Source organism: Pantherophis guttatus, chromosome 6, assembly GCF_059756535.1.
Source record: "Pantherophis guttatus breed Tessera chromosome 6, ASM5975653v1, whole genome shotgun sequence".
NCBI classification, from domain to species: domain Eukaryota; kingdom Metazoa; phylum Chordata; class Lepidosauria; order Squamata; family Colubridae; genus Pantherophis; species Pantherophis guttatus.
The window spans coordinates 31,053,910-31,070,999 of record NC_142068.1 but is presented as its reverse complement, the minus strand read 5'-3'; the positions used below and the strand labels follow the sequence as shown (position 1 = coordinate 31,070,999).

The 17,090-nt window shown below is 43.0% G+C and overlaps 1 protein-coding gene across 1 annotated transcript in view; it reads right to left on the bottom strand.

Annotated features, from left to right (window-relative positions):
• The window catches only part of PAQR9 (progestin and adipoQ receptor family member 9), a 45,043-nt gene that overhangs the window by 2,732 nt on the left and 25,221 nt on the right, over window positions 1–17,090 (bottom strand). Inside the window, exon 2 of the mRNA XM_087872648.1 lies at window positions 4,738–4,925. The gene's annotated coding sequence lies outside the window, so the exon portion shown is untranslated. The remainder of the gene's footprint in view (window positions 1–4,737; window positions 4,926–17,090) is intronic.

Sequence of the window (17,090 nt, the reverse complement as noted above, 5' to 3'; positions counted from 1 at the left end):
TTAAAGTTTTAAAACTAAAGGTCTCAAAATGCTCAGTTCTGTTCTGCATCACATACAAGACAGAGCAAGATAATTACTTAACCAACTACAGCCAATAGGCAGGAACTGAGCCCATTGACAGTAGCATTTCTCTCTTCCTCTTGTCTTGACATCTAACTTTAGGCACACATTTTATGATGGTTTAAATAAACCACAATTGGCGGTTTCATTACAGCAGCCAAAACCATAAATCCTGGTTTCAATCTTCACAGGCTAAGTTGCATACAACATATAAAACCTGAAAGATTTATATACTATATCTCATATTGTGATTTTTCACATAAAGAGTTTTAGATTATCTATCAGTATCACATATAGAGTTTTAGATTATCTATCAAGGCATCTTCACTATTGTATCAGAATAGAAATTTTCTCTCATTTTACAGAAAAGGGTGGTGATTTAAGAAAATTCCTCCAGGGGATAATGTTTCTGCTTTTACAGTCCCTAAAAAGGATGATAGATGTAGATTCATATTAGGCCTTTGCCACCTCAACATCTCTTTAATATATTATCATTGTCGCAAAAAAGAGAGGAGTTGTTCTATACATTAGAAATTCAATAGTGGCGGAACAAATATACGCAGATTCAGAAGGTAGAATTTTGATGGTGGAAATAATTGATAGTAATATGAAAATACTTCTAATAGCAATATATGCGCCAAACAATAATCAAAGTGACTTTTATCGAAAATTGCATATGAAAATAATTTAAATGGAGTATGACAATATATGCATGATGGGTGATTTTAATGGAATAGTAGATGAAAAATTGGATTATAAAACACCAAAAACTGTAAGACATAATAGAAAGACATTACTGAACTCTTTTTTTAAAATGATAGAGGAAACAAATTTGAAAGATGTATGGAGAGACAGAAATGGGAAAAATAGACAAGGTTGGGCGTTACCTGACCCTTGGTCAGCTGGTTTTACAATCCTGCCGATGTTTGTTGCTACCTTAGCTTTTCTAAGCAGGGTCTTGAAGACCTCCGGCCTGAATAAAGTGGAAAAGGCTGGCCTATCTGGACCCAACTCCTCATCTCCTGAGAACTCAGGATCCCCTTGCTCTGCATCTCCTGTTACTGAGTCATCATCACTAACTACTTCTGTCTGAACCTGGGTTACAGATGCAGGGATGGGAGGAGGGGCAGCAAGCGATTGCCCAGCCTGAGGGCCTGTACCCTGAGATCCATGATGCCAACCCGAGGCGATAGCTTTGGCTAAGGCATCTGTAAAAAGGGTTTGAAAATCCAAATGGGGAGGCCAACCTAGCCCTTCCTGTGGGCGGAGACCTGCAGCTGTAGGGGTAAAGGATGCAGAAGGTCCCAGTCTAACAGGGTCAGAAGCCCCTTGGGAAGAATCCTGAAAATCCTCCTGAGCACAAGGAATGGAATCTGGAGAAGCTTGGGGAGGAGCTTGAGAATCTCGAGCTTCTGCAGAATGGTGGCACTCAGAATCCATCTCCCTGACAGGAAGTAGAGCCTCCACCCCCTTTTGAGCTTTCTTTTGAGCTTTTGAGAATTGCTTCTCCAAGGCTTTATGCCTTCTCTGTTCATCCTTATCAGAAGAGGAAGAAGCAGAGTGAGATTTGCTGGAACTGGATTTGGATCTTGAAGAAGAAGACTTAGAAGTCTTTTTGGTTGCCTTTTTAGGCCTAGGCGAAGGAGGCGCCTGTTCTGCATCAGAAGAAAATTCTTGGTCAGATATTCTGTACACAATCCTTTGTCAGGCCCTGCAAAACTGACAGGCAATGACAAAGATTCAGAAATAACTCTCAATACATTACTAAGTTACACCAATCAAAGTAATCAGGTCAAATAAGAATAAGTAAGTAAAGCCTCGTTCCAAATTTTGCTTTGTAATAAAGCACGGGAATCACCATCCCCAAATGGCCGCCAGCTCCTTCAATGGCCTCCCCAAAATGGTGCGAAGCCCAGAAATTTTTGTTCCAATCCAACTCTACTCACGGATGTCAAATCTTCCTCTCTGGAGTCTGGCGATCCAAGCGCAAGGAGTAACAACCCCTTAAAGCGCTGCGAGCCACTTTAAATGTTGCAGAGTGTGACTCGGGGCCCCGAGCAAGTACTCTGTAGCCGCCACGCTAGGGAGGGAGCAAATGGCGGCAGCGGGAATTCCAGCAGACCAGAAAACCCGCTCACACACCTGCGGCCGATAACACAGCCTCCACAGGCTGTCCGGAGGTCTTAGCAATAAAGAAGCCTCCGATCGCTGCAAACAGATTTTTTTTAAAAAAACGGCATGGAAGTCAAGCTGGATCCCCAGCGACTCAACCATGCCCACAGCGGAGAGCCGGCTGCAGCCGCAGCAACAGAAAATTCCTTCGGCTCTTGCGTTCCTTTTCGCTCCCTCCACTTATTCACAAAAACAAGTCTAAACTATCTATATACACTATCTACAAGCTATTTACAAAAAAACTACACACTAACTAAGCTAAAAGGAGAAAAGACTCACAATAAGTGAGCACAGCTAACAACTCACGTCTCTATACCTCAGACTGAGAGAAATAACTGAGCAGCAAAGGAGCCAGGAGGCGTGGTCAGACAAGCAAATTTAAAGAAACACTACACTCTCAGTCTCTATTAACCCAATAGAAGAGAACCCCATCAATGAATTGCTGAGCATCGCTATGGAAAATGCTCCATTCTAATACAAGAAGTTTCATTTTTTTAAAAACTTTGACTAGTCACAACATTTAATCATTCAAACTTTTATTAGCATTCTGGATCAAGGGCCAAGTTTATACGAGATTCTTCCTGATTTCACTAGGGAAGCTCTTGGCTCACAGTACTGCAAAATGCAAAATAAACCATAATACTGCAAAAAAGCAACAAAAGAACAAATATGCAACTGAAACCCAAAAAAGAACTATAACTGTCCTCCCTTTTCTAATAAACTGATGCTCGTTTTAACTGCATAGGAACCCAAGAAACAATCTTACATTAACTTAATAACTGGTCCATTTTTAAAATTTACTACTAATGGACAGCAATTCTCTAGATTTCCAGGCAGGTGTCTTCCACAGTCCATGGATTGTACCTGAAACTCTTTCCATGTAAAGTGAATGAACTTCCAATGACTTGTGAGACAATTCATCTAGTTAAACAAATCAAAATTAGTTTAAAATTAAATTGTTAAATTTGTTATTTTTAAAAAATTTATTGAAAGTACAATTTCCACCATCCTATAATTAAATCCTTAAAATAGATTATCAGATAGACTTAATCAAACTCTAATTTAAAAACAAAACTAAGATAATGTACAAATATCCATACTATGCAATAAAATCAGATGCAGAATTAAGTATGTAACAAAAACTAGAAATGGGAACAATTCAAGCATTAAAAAATTGAATTAGTAAGTACAAGTCTTACTTAAGTTGATGAATGAGTACATTAACTTTGACATTTCTTTCAAAAAAGAAAAAAACTACACATATAACGATTTATTTAATCGTGGTTTTCTGAATAAACCACATATACCTACATTTACATGATATGCTAACCCATGCTCATGTCTCAAATCAGCTTAATCAAGTCACAGCAGAGATATTGGGGGATAGCTGGCTTTGTCTCTCTTAATCATCACCTAGTAACAGTGATTCTATCATAATACCAGAACTATTTCCATTCCATCTGGTTGTTATAAGAACTAAAATGTTTAAAAACAAATTTACATCCTTCTCCATTTCTTTTCTTTTGTACACAGTTTTAGAAGCCAGATTTGAAATTTCAGCTGAATGTAAAATGACCCACCCCCAAAGATTACAAACACACATTCTTGTATGCTGCCAAGTTTCTTGCTTTGCCAACTTGGGTTATTCAAGTCCCACTGAAAACAGTCTTAAAATATTTTCCCTCACCACTATTATGTGGATGTGTATATGTAAGCACTATGTGTATGTGTGAGATACACACACAGCTTGCCAAAATCAATCCATGGTAGAATTTTAAAAAGTATACTGTGAAAATCCATGTCATTTCAAAAATAAATGTCTTCATGGTCTTTGTACTTTGTACATTGCTTTTGACCACTGTCTATTGATGCCCAGAGTATTATGTGGGATTGTAAATCCTTTAAGACCTCAAAATGTGAATGCTTGTAATTGTTGGTTGCCAACATTCCCATAGACTGAGTCATACAGGGGAGATAACTAATAGCTTCTTATTTGCATAGGGCCGTGATGGCGAACCTATGGCACGGGTGCCACAGGTGGCATGCAGAGCCCTCTCTGCAGGTACGCCAGCAGTTGCCCCAGCCCAGCTCCAACGCACATGGTGGACCAGCTGGTCTTTGGGTCTCTGCCACGCATGCAGGGGAGGTGCAGGTTGGTGCTGGAGGCTTTCCATGCCCAAAATGGGGTTCAGGGGGACCTCACGCAGTGTCCCCATGCCTCGTTTTGGCTTCCAGGTTGGTGCAGGAGGCTTTCCAGGTGCAAGCCTCTTGCACCAACCTGGAAGCCAAAAGGGGTGGGGGTGGGGGGCTGGGGCGCATGCGCAGGGGACATGTGCATATACGTGAGGGTGGGGCACGTGCACGGGGTGGGGCACATGCATGAGGGAGGCGCTCGCATTGCATTTTGGTGGTTCAGGCACACACGCATGTGCACGCTTTGGGCACTCGGCACCAAAAAGGTTAACCATCACTGGCATAGGACATCTCATAATTTTTGATACTCACAAATGAAGGCAAATATATGAGTCCCAGGATAATGTTGCAGGATCCAATCTGAGTCGGTCACCAGGACCAAAGGTTTACTCTTCCAAGCTTTCGGGCTCATGCTGGAGCACCTCCTCATGTAATTTCTCTTTCTCCAGAATGTGGAGTATTTTTGATACTGTTAAACGTGGTAGACTTCTGATCTGTTTCTATAAGATAAGGTTTGGAAATAAATTTATCCGTACATAGTTTCATAATCTGTGCTTAAGAAAAGCTTGGTAATTATACTTTTGAGGTATTAGGACAGTCATCACATGCTATAGGATAAAGTGTCATCAATATGCTAACAATACCCAATAATAATTTTAAAAGGTCAGGGCAGTTGTTAAAGGAGGATTATCTGTACAGTATTAGAAAAGGTTACAGTTTAAGCCTAGACACAGGAAGGCAGAAATTCAGTGATCAGTTAAATAGCTCAAAGCTGACCATAGGCTGACCAGTTTATATCTTACATATACCGTATATAAATATTTACATATGCTAAGCCAAAAAAATATTGATTTGACTTAACATATAAAATGAACCCAATCAATTAAGGTCAGTCAACATGACTTAGTATAGGTGTAAAACAGACTACAAGGATGGGTGCAGTTTTATGATTTTTATGTTAAGGATCTTAATGTTATAAGCACCCAGAGTCACATGTGTATGAGTTGAGTGGCCATATAAATCTGTTTAATAACTCTGTAAATAATAAACTAGGCCTTATTTTTTGTTTTGCATAATGTAGGAACCATTCATTCTGGCTTATCATCATACATTATCAAATGAAGTTTTCTCATGATAGCATTATATTCAAACTACAGCAAAAACCCATCTTTTATGTAATGCACAAAGCTGTGAAGATAAAACTAGGAACCTATATATTACTAAAATGTTTTTGAGGAAAATTATGATTACAAATTTAATATTTGTGAAGATCAAAGATATTAGAGAAATGAACTCACCTTTTATCTAAGTAAACTTATTTAAATTAATTAATACAGTTAATTAATTAATTAATTATTATTTTTTTTAGAATACTGTTATGCCTACAGATCTGGGAAGCAGGAGGAAGAGGAGAAGCTTCACAAATTGCAGACTCAGTCCGGCACAGATGACAGAGTTAACCCATTCGTGACTGCTGGCCCCCCGCTCCAGTAGAATACTGTTATGCCTATTGGTATATGTATTTTTTCAAAAAATTATTCCACCTATGTACAATTTTTTTGCCAATCAAGAAATGGCTAATTTCTAATATGAAATACCACCAGGATGGAAAGAACAGATTAAACTACCGGAAGCTTTTTTAAGGAAGTACTGCCAAATGTTAATATGGATCAGTTTATCAAATTAACTAAATAATCATAATAAAAAATAATTTTTCAAATAACCAACAACAAACTAACCAATATGTTCCCCATATTATGCATGGGGTAGGGAGGACAACAGTTTAAATTATGTATTATATGTGTGATGTCTCTTCAACATGGTTTTGGATTTAAAAAAACAACAACCTCTTTTCAGGTTATAACAGACCTTGCTCACTTCTGGTTGTTTTCAACAGAAACAGAAGCAGGCATTATATGTTCTACAATATAAGCTTAAAGGAATACTTTGTTCCAGCAGCATAATTTTAAAAATAATAAAAGAGAATGGGCGTTGGTCTTACCTGATACGCCTCTTCTCTGACTGGCGCCCACGGCAGTCATGCCTGGGTACTGACATGGCTGTAGACCAATAGGACCGAGTCCACTGGAAGTTTCAGCACCGCCCCTTCCTGCTGTATTCCAGTTTTGAGGCGAGGCTGTCCAGCGGACTAGAGTGTCTGTAACAGAAAGCAGAGAGTAAAAGACTTCCCACCCACCGAACCCAGGGACGGCCGGAATGGGTGGGGCTGACTGCCGTGGGCGCCAGTCAGAGAAGAGGCGTATCAGGTAAGACCAACGCCCATTCTCCTACAGGGTGCCCACGGCAGTCATGCCTGGGACATACCAAAGCCTGATGTCTCCTAGGGAGGGAGAGGCCGGACCTGCTGTAGAACTCTCCTGCCAAAGGCCGCGTCCGCCGACGCATAGACGTCCAGACGGTAGTGCCGGATGAAAGGAGACACAGACGACCACGTAGCGGCCCGGCAGATCTCCTCCAGTGGTGCTTGAGTGGACCAGGCAGCAGAGGTGGAGGCGCTCCTGGTTGAATGCGCCGTGATGTTGGATGGCACCTGCAGGGATTGCGATTCATAGGCCAGTGCAATGGTAGCTCTGAGCCACCGCCCTATAGTAACTGAGGAGACACGGGAACCCATAGTCGAAGGCTGGAAGGAAAGAAAAAGAGCTTCTGACCGTCGAAAGGATGCAGTGCGGGCAACATAAATCTTGAGGGCCCGGCAGACGTCTAGCTTGTGCCAGAGGAACTCCTGGCGATGACAGGGAGAAGGGCAGAAGTTTGGAAGCGTGAGCTCCTGTGACCTGTGGAAGATGGTGTTAATCTTCGGGACGAACGCCGGGTCCAGACGAAGAACCACCCTGTCTGTATGAAATATGCAGAGGTCAGAGCGCACGGACAAGGCCGCAAGCTCTGAAATACATCGCGCAGAAGTCACAGCAACAAGGAACGCCACCTTGAACGAGAGAAACTTGAGACCAACTTCCCGCAAGGGTTCGAACGGTGGACCGGTCAGGGCAGATAAGACCTTGTTTAGGTCCCACGATGGAAAACGGTGATCCATAGGAGGGCGGAGATTGGTCGCGCCCCTCAAAAAGGGTTTGATGAGCGGATCATTGGTAATGGACGTGGTTGATGAGCAGGAAAAAATCGATGACAAAGCGGCAATCTGCCGCCTGAGCGTATTAGGAGCGAGACCAGCAGAAAATCCTTGTTGGAGGAAGCCCAGCAAATGAGGAACCGAAGCGTCGGTAGGCGAAATGCCCTTCCCACGACACCAGGAGGAGAACACCCGCCAAGTGGATCCATAAATTCGGAGCGTAGAAGGACGGCGAGCTGCCTGGATGATGGGGATCGCATCCGGAGGAACATGACCCCTGGTTAAGAGGAGCCACTCAGCCGCCATGCGGTCAGTTGGAAGGCCTGAGGATCTGGGTGGAGGAGAGGACCTTGATGAAGGGAGATCCTGTCGTCCGGGATCCTCCAGTGGGGAGCAACCGACAGGGCCAAGAGGTCGGCAAACCAAGGATGCCGAGGCCAGTGTGGAGCCAGTAGGAGGAGCTCGGCCCGCTCCGCCACCATTTTCCGAAGAACCCTGGAGATAATGGGGAGAGGGGGAAAGGCATAGAGAAGAGGTTCGTGAGGCCAGGGACTCAGGAGGGCATCCATCGCTTCCGCTCCCGGAGAAGGGAATCGGGCAAAGAAGCGGGGTAACTGACGGTTGCTGGATGTTGCGAACAGGTCCACAGAGGGACGACCGTACCGAGAACACAGTTCCTCGAACAGGAGAGGATGAAGACTCCACTCGGCTGGATCGATGAGGGAGCGGCTGAGGGAGTCTGCTGTGGAGTTCGCCGATCCCGATATGTGCTCGGCCCGTAGAGATGACAGATGGGTCTCCGCCCAAAGACCCAATTGGAGAGCCTCTCGCATCAGGGACTTGGAGCGAGTCCCGCCCTGACGGTTGACATGGGCCTTGGCCGAGACATTGTCCGTGAGAACGAGGACGTCCCGGCCAAGAACAAGAGGCTTGAAACTGAGGAGGGCCAGATAAATGGCCCTCAATTCCAGGACGTTGATGCTCTGGGTCCGTTCCGTGTCGGACCAGAGACCCTGAGCCAAATGTGAGTCCAGGTGTGCCCCCCAGCCCGAGAGGATGGCATCTGTGATGAGAGTTGTCCAACACTGATTCCCGAACGAAGAGCCCTGGGATACGGCTGATGATGTCCACCAGGTCAGAGAGTCTCGAACCGCCGGAGGCAGGACAATCTTGGATGCCGAAGTGCTGGTCCGACGCCGTTGGTAAGGGAGCAGCAGCCACTGCAGCTCCCTGCTGTGGAGGCGAGACCAGGGCACGATGCCGTAAGCGGAGACCATTTTGCCTAAGAGGCTAGAGAGATCTAATAGAGAGGTGGAGCCCCGCCTGTGTATCTTAGAGGCTAGGTCAGAAAGACTCGACTGGCGCTCCTGTGATAGGAAAACTTGAAGGGTAGAAGAATTAATGATAGCCCCCAGGTGCTGGAGACATGTAGTAGGAGACAGATGGCTTTTGTCCCAGTTAATGGAGAAGCCATGCAGTCACAAAACGGACACCACCCGGTCCAGATCAACCTGGGCCCGGTCTAGGGAACGGGAAAGGATAAGAATATCGTCTAAATAAAAGAGTGTCCGAATAGGAATAGAACTAATGTGGGCGATAAGGGCTGCCATGACCTTAGTAAATACCCTAGGGGCAGAGGAAAGGCCAAAGGGCAGAGCCGCATACTGGAAATGTTGGCCATTGTAGGAAAACCTAAGAAATTTACGGTGGGGAGGGTAAATCGGGATGTGGAGATAGGCTTCCGTTAGGTCAATGGAGGACATAAGGTCCCCTGGCCTAATGCAGAGCAGAATGGTTTGGAGTGACTGCATTTTAAAACGGCGATATTTGACATGCCGATTAAGAGATTTCAAATCAAGGATAGCCCTCCAACCACCCGAGGACTTGGGGACCAGGATAATCGGGAATAGAAACCCCTGCCCCGTTCTGGATAGGGGACAGGCTGAATTGCCCTGATGGCTAGGAGATGTTGAATAGCCTGGTTGACTCTGGTCCTCTTTATAGGATCAAGAGAGACTGGGCAGGGGAGGTAATGGTTAGGAGGGCAGGATTGAAATTCAAGTCTAAGGCCAAATCGTACTGTATCCTTCACCCAAATATCAGATACAGATGAATCCCACTGGTCACAAAATTTGGACAAACGACCCCCAATCATAGAATCAGACAGCTTGTTAGCGGGAACGTCTGAAGGGGCGACCCCTCCCCCCCGAAAAGAGGATTTAGGCGGAAAGCGGGATCCCTGTCTGACCTGGTGTCCAAAGTGCTGGGAAGTTCTGGAAGGAAGGGAGCGGGGAGAGCGGTGCTGAGAGAAGTTGGAGTCGGAGCCCCGAAAGGAGGAAGGATGAAAGGAGCCCTGGGAACGAAAGTCAGAGCGCCGGGTTATGGAAGGAAGGATCTTCCTGTGGTCCTTCATTTCGATCAACAAAGGGTCCAGCGGAGCACTGAATAACCTGTCAGCCAAATAGGGAGATGAGGCCAGCCGCCACTTGTTTCTTGCATCCGCTTGCCAATTCCGGAGCCAAAGGAGACGGCGTGATGTAATAGATGTGCCAATGGCCTTGGCTGAAAATCGAGAGGCAGTGAGGGTGGCATCCGCTGAGAATTCCGTTGCCGCAAGGATCTTAATAATGTCCTGGTGGGAACGGTGGTCTGAGGCAGGAATGCGGTCCTGAAGCTGGCGCAACCACAAAATGGCCGCGCTATTAAAGAAAGATGCCGCTGAAGAGGCTTGGATAGACCAAGCGGAGGCTTGATGGCCCTTGATAAGGGTCCTCTCGGCTTTCTTCTCTTCAGGTCGCAGATAATCCTCCGGAGGCCCCGTTGGAGAAGCCGAAGTGGACAATGCTATGATGGGAGAGTCCACAGTTGGAACCTGCAAGAGGTTGGAAAACTCAGGTGCCAAATTGTAGAACTTCCTATCCAAGTTGTTGGGGATAGGGCCAGTGCTGGGAGAAGACCATTGGCGTTTCAGGACATCTGAAAATAACTTTGGAGCCGGGATAATGTCTGAATGCACCTTGGGCTCCTGGAACAAGGCAGAAGAAGGATCAGTCTGGTCAGATGGATTGACCGAAGAAGGGGTATCGAGCCCTAGGTGGGTAGTTGTCTTAGCCTTGTGAAGGAGGGAGCGAAACATGTGTGGTTTGAAAAGCCCCACAAATGCTGGCTGATCAGGCTCAAGGTCTTCATCCTCAGAAAGGTCCTGCTCAGGCAACTCCCCCTCCTCTGAAAGCGAGTCTTGGCTCACGGAATCATGGTCAAAGACATCAACAGCTGACTCCTCGCGAGAAGAGCGACGATGGGAACTTGTGGCCACCTGTCTGGTATCAGAAGCCGCAACGACTGGCTGACGTTGTTGGATGCCTTGGGCAATCCCCTGGCGGATGGCTTCGGTGATGAGGCCAGCTAGGGATCCCTGCATATCCAGGGACAACTGAGTCGCCTGCAGGAGGTGGCTGGGTTGGGAGGCTGAAGAGCTAGAAGGCCCCCGTATGGTCTGACTGGAGGAAGGCCCCATCTGATCCTGAACTTGGTTCTCCTCTGGGGGGGCCGGGAACACAGAATCCACATCAGCCCCACAGGATGAGTCTCCCTGGATAGACTTGTCCGGGGACAAGGCCCGAGGTGAACAGGCTGAAGCAGCTGGAGTTTGAGATGGCTGGTTCCTTGCTGCTTGAGAACTGGCCCTGTCAAAGGCCTTCTCTATGGCCTTTTGGCGCCTGACTTCGTCCCTGGAAGGGGCAGAGCTTTTGGGGCGGGCTGCGCGATCAGAAGAAGTAGCCCTGACCTTAGAGCTGTGGCTAGTTGAAGGGCCTTCACCAGGGTCGTCGTGATGGTGACGTTTCCCCTTGGCCTTGGAGCGAACCGAAGCGTCAGCCATCTTGAAGCCGAGGGTTTAAAATGGCGCCCAAATGCCTCAGAAGTTAAAATTTGATAGCTCCGTTCCTCGCTAGCCGTCCGGCTTGCGCGCGAGAGATTTGAATTCGGCGCGTAATTCCAGAAGCGCCGATCAGCTGGGATTCGGATAGCCGGGCTCGTAATTTAGCCGAAATTAAGGGGCTATGCGGCCGTCCAGGCGCAAAGGAGCTGAGCGCTAAAAGGGGCGCGAAGGAAAAGGCGCGAATTGGCTTGGTGCCAAGACAGAGGAATCGCTCACCGCGTCCCTTGGAAGATCGCCGGCTCCTGGGGCAATGCAAAAGCGGCGCTGTGCCCGTCAGCTGTGAAGCGGGTCTTCTGGAAACAGCAATCCACGCTCTATCTGGCGAATGGGGGCTGCGACGCGGCGGAGCAAGATAAACGAGCTCGTGCGCGCGCTGAAGGAAAGGAAGCTGCCAGCCAGCAGTCCTAGCCGCTCAGAAAGCCCAGCGATCAAGGCAGGTCTTCCCTCTTCTATTCTAAATAATTAAGGTTTTTTTTTGTTTTTTGTTTTTTTAAGAAATCACTAAAGGGCTAAGGAGAAAATTACAGACCCGACTGTCCAAGTACAGACCGAGTCGAAAAAATTGGAATACAGCAGGAAGGGGCGGTGCTGAAACTTCCAGTGGACTCGGTCCTATTGGTCTACAGCCGTGTCAGTACCCAGGCATGACTGCCGTGGGCGCCCTGTAGGAGAAATGAATTCTTACATGGAAACTGGTCCTTGTTTTGCAATGTTAATACAATTCAGAAGCTAAAAGCTTTAAAAAAAGAACCAAACCAGAAAAACATTCTAGTATAGTCTTTGCCATTTTGGAAATAAAGGTAATAGTATAGCTTTTAAATCTTAGCCTACTTTAGATATATGACAAATAATTTTGTTGTTTTTATTGCTGCAGCCTCCTCCTGCTAAAAAGAACAAAATATTTGGCATTAATATGCAGAATTGAAATAAATTTCTTTAAAAGGTGCTACAGTAAGTAATAATTCCCCAAGCCAAACCCATAATGAGGGTATCATTTTGTTTAATGTAATAATGGCAAAGATCCAACCAAACAGCTCACATTCCTGAATGTACAGCTGGATTCTGTCATCATGGAAAGATTTTAAGTAGACATCAGAAAGAAGGAGGCTGGAACATATCCAATTTGAGAATTATTATCAAGCTGTACAGTTAAGCCATATGTCTTCATTCATTATGGAAGACCCTTTTAAATAATGGGTTCAAACCATTATGAGCCAAATAATTTTATAAATCAATATTTGTTCAACCAAAACATTTTCCTAGAATAAAAGATTGTATTTTGTCCCCTAAAATATACTTCAATTTCGGAAGAGTAAATACATAGGGTAGTTTTGAAAATGGTTGCTTCTCCTTTAACTTCTTTAATAACATATGAGATGAGGGTAATCATTATGGTCTGACTCAAAAGAAAACATCTGAGATGATTCAAACTTTATACAGCAATGGGGAACCTTTCAATAAAGATTGGCTATAGCAACCAAAAAGTAATAAATTTCTCTGATATCCAACTTCAATCTCTTTAAAGTGATAAATTATCATTATTATTTTGGTACCAACACCTACGTTTCTGTTCTTTGCATTAGGAATGTTAGGTCAGCTATTTTGCCTAGCACCAATTCCCTATTTTTTTTGTCTTTGTTTGCATCATGGATTCAAGTTAGTTGCTTGTTTATTCAGTAAAGATAATAAAAGGGGAAGAGATATACCTGGGGGACTAAGGTTTTATTTTCAGGCCCACTGGTGTTTAAATCACTGGTCAAAGGGCTGGCATAAGTATCACCTAAGAGTTCACCTTCAGCTATGAGACATTCATTCAAAACAAAAAGCTGCTATTCTAGTGTGACAATCAGGTAGTAGTTATCATAATTACATAAACTTCAAGGTCAGAGTAGGTGAAGGAATACTCAGGAAATATATTTCCTTGTATTTCTTGGCTAGCATCTTTCTCAGTACTGACTTTCACAGAGGATATATTGACCTGGAACCATTCCCAGAGTATTTGTGGGAGCTTAGAAACATGCTCAACTCCATGTTAATGTGCATATGGAATGCATATTCCAAAGCAGCCATCTCCTTCCTAGCTTTTTCCTAGTCTAAGTTGTGGTTTATATCCTCCCACTGAAGCAAGTTCTCAAGTATTTTATTTGTGGTTAACCCTCATTAATTTCCTCCTAAGTCCTTCTGTAGGGGGTAGGGCTTTGTGTGGGGAAGCGATGAGCAAAGAACGTTAGGCATGTATGCCAAGAGTATATATTCCCAACAGGGTCACCCAAGGCTTAATCATGCAGGTAAAGCAAGCAGACAACAGCAATAATATACGAAGTTGGTGGAGGCCAACAATCACTTTGGTGACAATGGCAAATTAATATTGTATGGGAGAAGGCAATGGTAAGCTACTCCTAGATACACTTAAAATTGACTATGAAGTTACAAAAGTTGGAGATAGCTTCTGCCATTTAGAATTAATCATCAACAATAAAGGGATTAAACAGTGAAGAAGCACACCACAAATCAGTACTTGGTACGCACCCATGAAAGCCTTGGAAAAGATATTCTGATGCCACGATGTATATATACCTACAAAGATCAGAACAGTGCAAGCAATGGAATTTGTTGTGAGACTCTATGGAAGTGAATGTTAGATTTTGAAAAAACAAACGAGGAAGAGCATTGATACTTCTGAACTTCAGTGTTGGAAAAGACATTTAAGAATACTACAGAAAGCCAAGAAAACAAATAAATGGATCATCAGACAAATCAACACCAAGTTCTCACATGATACATAAATAACCAGGCACAACTTACCCTCTCTCTCTAGTAAATCCCCTAAGCTCCTCTGAAGATGTTACCTAGTCTGGTAACGAAACATTAGGAAAGCAACCCACAAGCTCGGAGAACTAACCTTCACCCTCAAAGATGCTAGGAAAGGTGGAAGGAAAGAGCAGGACCACCAACAAGGTGGATGAACTTAGTTACAATAGTGATGAATGCACTGTTGGAAGTCCTGAAAGACCATCTTAGGGACAGATTATCATGGAGAAAATCTATCCATCTTGTTGCTAAATCTTGATACCAACTTAATGGTACATAATCAATCTCACTTATTCCTTTATTATACCTGTACAGTGCATACTTCCAGTCTACAATTGTCAATCAATGAATAAATAATCATAAATGTTAACAGTAAAAAAAAGTGAGTAATATAAGGATGCATAATAATAAACTCTTACAAAGATCACAACAATAATCAAAGTTAGATTAAACACATAGGAAGCAAAACAATTGGCTCATATGGGGAAAAAAGATGAAGGACAGCTATGTTGTAAAACTTTTCTAAAGGTATCAATGGAATGAAGGAAGGGAGGTTCCATTTTTTTTTACCCACTTCCTTTTACCACATTCAGTGCTGGGCAAATGAGTCACATTTGAGATGTACATTGAAGTGAAAAATTATGTAAATAGCTTTGAATGGTAAAAAGCAAATTCAAACAAGAGAAGCAGATCAGAGATAGGTGATTACAGTTGGAAGGGATGTAATCAATAGTTTGTTGGGTGAAAACAGGGAAACTTGAAGTTTCAAATTTGGAAGAAAAATATTGTAAAATATTTATATAACGAAAGAACTTTTAAAACACTTCATTCTTAGTTTTACTTTTCAAAAAATTCTCTTAACAGTAGAAATCAAAGGCATTCAAAAACCCATTCTTCTTAATATTTATGGTTCCGTTTGTTGATGTTACTTTTTCATTGTCCTATATTTAATTTCAGTCAGTGAGAAATTTAACGAGCACTTTTTAAAAGTGTGTCACTTGCCACTGAAAACATATGGGGCTAATAAGAAACCAAAACATGGTTTTATGCTATTTTTCTTAACAATGTTTTGGGAGAAATGAAGACAAATTTGGCTTTCTTAGCTTCCTGTAGCAATACAATAACCACTACAGTCCGAGCCAAAAAAGGCATGTTAAAGATCAGAGAAGAAACTATGTGTATCTGACTTTGAATCAACCTTGACTTTTAAAGATTGCTGAACTAATCCCCAGAGTTACAAGGAATTAATTTCAATTGGACATCAGGAAAAATCTCACAACAGTGGCATCTACTGTTTTAGAAGCATATGAACCTTGCTTTACTTGAGGTGCTTAAGAGTCTGGATAGCCATACACTGCAGATGCTTTATTAGTGGATTCCTGAATTGAACCAGGGATACTAATAATGGATTAATCAACTCTATGGGTCCTTCCAATCCTTTCATCTTGTAATACTGTGATTCTTTTGTACCAAAGGTTATTGATACATGCTGTACGTCTGTGAATTCCACCAATAATTCAGATGCTTGCATTAGCTAGGTCGAGCCACTATTTTCTTCTGCCCATGGAAATAACTTTTCCTGTTTTGTAAAACAGAAATTATATCCTATTACCTATTCTACTAAAGCAGTTAATCATGTAATTAACTAAGGAAAATAATATTACCTGATAATTGCAGATAAATAACTGAATAACCATTATTTTAAAAAGGAGCAACACACTTGAGTTGGCATTTTCTGTATCTAGTTTTCTTTCTGATTCTAGAATGTGATCTAGCATGAGTTCTGAACCCTGAATGATGACTTTCACTGGAATATCTATGTAGATATAATTCTTCTAGGATGACTGGATGATTTACCCTTTCCCACAGTACAGAAATGATAGGTTTATTCAGTCTCATTAAAGAAATTTATGTGTGCAGGGCTGGTATGTTGCTTAAGAACTGGAGACTGCAGCAGCTCCCATCCAAATGTGTCCCCAATCTTCTCTTGGTTGGAGAAACTAGTCATATCATCATAATTTTGATGATATGTAGGGTCAATCACACACAGAAGAACCACTTTATGAAAACAATATTCAAATCTCTAATAAAATCTCTACATTCCATCAGATTCCATACTGTGCTTGGACAGTAGCAAATTCTGAGATTGCAACTTCCAAAATCCTCAAAAGCTCAGGAGGTATTTTTTGGTAGCTCTATGGAATCGCATGCTATTTTATATATAAGTTACAGGTTCAGAAAACAAAAAAATATATTCTAATGATTGTATTATAATTAGGTTTAGAACATTTGTCATTAAGTGATACAGTTAAGTCAACTGTGCCTAATTTTATAACATTTTTTTGCAAAATCATTAAGGAAATTGACTTTGTTGGTCAGAAGCTCCTTGGGAAAATTGCAAACGGCGATCACATTATCCCAGGATGCTGCAATCACTGTAAATACATGCTGGTTGCCAAGCACCCAAATTTTGTTCACAGGGCTCCTGCAGCAATCCCATCAGTGCAGGGATTGGTCTTTTTGTCACTTTTTTTCAATGCCATTGTATCTGAATGGTTGTTAAAACGAATGGTTGTAAATTGACCACCTCTATAGCAACCGGTTGACAAAACTCATTTGCTTTAAAAACTAGGGCTAGCATTTCAAGGAATGTTCTCTGCTTAGACAAACTGAATGTATATGGAAAAAGTTGATGAAGGAAGCTATTGGGTATTTAGTTTCAAGAGCCACGAGAGTAATGTCTTAAACATTAGAAGGGATGGAGTAAAATGATACCCTAATAAGAAAAAAGAGTGGGTGCAATAGTATTTCCACTAAATT